This window comes from Oreochromis niloticus, unplaced genomic scaffold (assembly GCF_001858045.2).
Source record: "Oreochromis niloticus isolate F11D_XX unplaced genomic scaffold, O_niloticus_UMD_NMBU tig00000409_pilon, whole genome shotgun sequence".
Taxonomy (NCBI): domain Eukaryota; kingdom Metazoa; phylum Chordata; class Actinopteri; order Cichliformes; family Cichlidae; genus Oreochromis; species Oreochromis niloticus.
In genome coordinates, this window is record NW_020327157.1 from 187,092 (window position 1) to 190,583 (window position 3,492).

The window sequence follows — 3,492 nt, forward strand, 5'->3', positions numbered from 1 at the left end:
GTTTAAGGTCCAGTGTTTAATAGACTTCCACCAGAGGGCGCTTTAACACAATCAGATGTGTCTGTGATGCATTCACTGAGCTTTCTTTTGAACACAGTTTCATCAGCATGATTAGAAGAAACTCCAACACACTGTATATGCAGGCAGTTTATTAATGGAGTTTCCTTCATATCCCCAAATTTTAATGTATCTATTAAAAAAAAAAGAGTTTGACTTTGTTACGATCTATTCTGAGTCTCCTTATAGAGTTGCCCCGTGTTTTTTCTTCCTTCATTGAAACTTGCTGTTGAGCATTTTAGTTATAAAATAAGGTTAAAAATCATGTTTTATAATGAACTACGATCCATCGTGTAGATACAGAAGCTGAGTCCAGCTGTGTCTGAGATTTATTTTTTCTATTAAATGAGTTACAATCAACTGTGTAATGTCTGATAAGCAGACGACTCTCAGCTCTGCTGTCAACAGACATGAAACTTCACAGTAACTAAGACTCTTGTGTGAAAGTGTTCCTGCTGCTTTAAGTCTGTGGCTCACATGAACTTTGTTATCTGCTCTGAAGAGGACTGAAGTGTGTTTGTGTTCACCACAACAACTCACGTTTCCCATCAGACATCTTTGTGAAACCCACAGAAGCACACGAGGAGATCAAGTGAGACCAAAGTTTATTGAACCTGCAGAGAAACCAGATCACTGCTGTGGAGACGACAGCACACTTAGAAATAACATAAATAACAGCAAAGTTACTGAAGACATGAAAACATGGATTACATCTACATTTTAGTCACATAAGATTTATTACTGTTTATGTATAAATGATGTCTTGGTCATACTTTTATTCTGAAAGGTTTGGTAAAGAAAATGTTATCTTTTTAATATAAAAAGTTTGGGAAAGTCAGCTTCCCAGCTTCTTTATAAAAGAAAGGAATAATAACTGTCCTGTTTGAACTTTCTGCCCTCAGCGGTTGTGTGAGGTTTCCTTCATGAGGAGAACAAACAGAATATAAACCAGTGTGTTTACAGTGAATGTGTCAGGTCTGAGCTGCTGTGTGGACCAGTTAGAGAGCAGCAGCTGGATTCCAGTGGTTGGACTGGTGGACGACTTCAGTGAGGAGTCGATGACATTTGGCTCTGGTAGAAACTCTGCACACACAAACACACAGGAGGAGAATATCAGCACAAAGCAGAGCCTCTCTGTTCTCTTTATATACAGCAAAGCATGAGGACATGTCAGTGAACGCATCACAGTTACAATAATGTAACTTATTGAACTTTGACACATTTTGTGCTGGTGTGTCAGATCACACAGCATCTGCAGAGACACACAATCTTGTTTTGACACATTTTAACTGCAGGATGAAAAATAAACTGATTAAATAAGATTAAATTGCTCCATCTTAACAGTTTACTGGCACCAGAATATTTACTGGAACTGGTGCTTGTGTCCCAGTCAGTGTGTACATCCTGAGATGCTGCAGGCACAAACCTGTTCACTGTTCCCAGCTCACACTTAAAGACGACTGAATGTTTGCTGTGAGGACTCCTCCATCCTGGGATGACCTGCCTGAAGAAATCTGGCTCGCCTCATCAGCGTCTTCTTTTAAATCATTGTTAAAGTCTTGTTTATATCATAAGGCTTTTTTTAAATTGTATTTTATATTTTCAAATTTAGATAGTATTTGGATAGATATGTGTGTAAGTTTAACTCAATATTATTCTTTCAGCTGTTGAATGTTAAGTTAATATCAAGTAATTTACTACATTGTATTCCACTACAGAATACATGCCCCAAAATGTTTTTTGTAACATATTCTGTTAAGTTACTCAATGAAAGTAACGTATTCTGAATACTTTGGACTCGCATACTTGAGTATTGAGAAACAGTCTGCAGTCTATGAACTAACCTCAGCTAATGGCAGCTAACAATGCATTCCTGCCCATGCACTGCCCTGTCGGACCCTGCACGTTGTGCCGGCTCTGGATCCATTGTGTAACTGACGCCACCAACATTAACAGAGCACTTACATTAGAGCCTCTTATTGTGTGTTTTATTTGGATTTGCAGCAATCAGAAAAGGAGAAACTGTATTAGTCTCAGATGAATATTGGGTAAAAAAAATTAATAAATAAAGGGGCCGCGAGTCATACTTGTACCTGGGCCGGCCGCTCTCAGCCGTGTGATATGACTACATGCTCATCCAACTGAGCCAAACCTGTGCCTGTCTGCATTAAAGCACCAAAATTGGAGAAGGCATAGAGAGGGCATACTGTTTTCTATTTATTTCAACACAGTAACTGTATTCTGATTACCACCTATTTAAATGTTAACTGTAATGGAATACAGTTACTCATATTTGTATTTTAAATGTGTAATGTCGGTACATGTATTCTGTTACTCCCCAGCACTGTTGTTGGTTTAGTTCTTTGTTGCACTGCAGCATGTGACAGTCATAAAAGCTGCACTTCAGTGCCTAAAAGCCCACATGGACACACGATGTGATCTGCACCTATCAGGCGATCAGTCCACAGAGGGACAGATGTTACGTGTAGTTTTAGATATTTGACATTTAAATCCTGCATAAATGATCAGTATTCAGGTTCAGATGTACTTAATTGTAAAATAGTTTTACATGAGGTCAGATTGCTTCATACTTGTTTGTGGCACCTGAGTTCTCAAAGGTTACACACAAATCATTGCACACATTTCTAAGTCTTGGTTTACGCTTATGAATAATATACTCGTTTGCAATTCTTCTGAGGTAAATTCTCTCCATACTTTTTCATAGCTTTGTCTCAGCCTTTCAGCTCCACTTTTCTGGGTGAGCGTACAGCAAAGGTAGAGAAGGAGCCGGTCACATTAAGACAGTTGATTATGCAATACAGTGTCAGAAATGAAAATCAACAAATGGGCTGCTGCTATTGCTTGCACAGCTGGTGCACAGTGAAAAAACCTGGTTTGTTAGATTGAGTTTTTGTTGATAAACTCAATTCTTAGGAAATAGATTCATGTCTTCGTACTAAAAGAAGAGCAGTTGTACCTTTCAGCCTCTCTTCTCTTTGGTGATCATTCATCCATATCAGCTCACATCTTCTGTTTTCACTGCAGCTCATCACTCTCTGCACAATAAAAGCCACAAAAAAATCAATCAGGTTGGAAAAAATAACCAAAAGGAAGAGTTTCATTAATAATGAGGTCTTTATTTCCTGTGTAGAATTACAAAAATATTTCTTGGAAACTAACTGGCAGAAGGTCTCAGCAGCGCTGTGGCCCACTGTGGATATTCTGGACAAACTCACGGCCATATTTGTTATTAGCAACAGAAGAATTAGGAAAGACACTTTGCCAAAAAATACAAAATAGAGCTATATATTTGCTGTATACTGTCTCATGTAAGATCCCAGAATCAGGTCTGAGGAACAGTCAGGAGATCAGGGGTCAGTTATGACTATACATGTGTGATATGTGTGAGAATTCAATAGTGTGCTCCAAAGATCA

The 3,492-nt window shown here is 38.5% G+C and overlaps 1 long non-coding RNA gene across 1 annotated transcript; it reads right to left on the reverse strand.

The window, feature by feature from the left end:
* Positions 1–645: 645 nt before the first annotated feature.
* LOC109200212 (uncharacterized) lies at positions 646–3,158 on the reverse strand. Its single transcript, XR_002060405.2, has 2 exons — positions 3,035–3,158; positions 646–1,140 (listed from the first exon to the last, which is right to left on the reverse strand). It is a non-coding gene; the product is annotated as an uncharacterized LOC109200212 (long non-coding RNA).
* Positions 3,159–3,492: the final 334 nt, after the last annotated feature.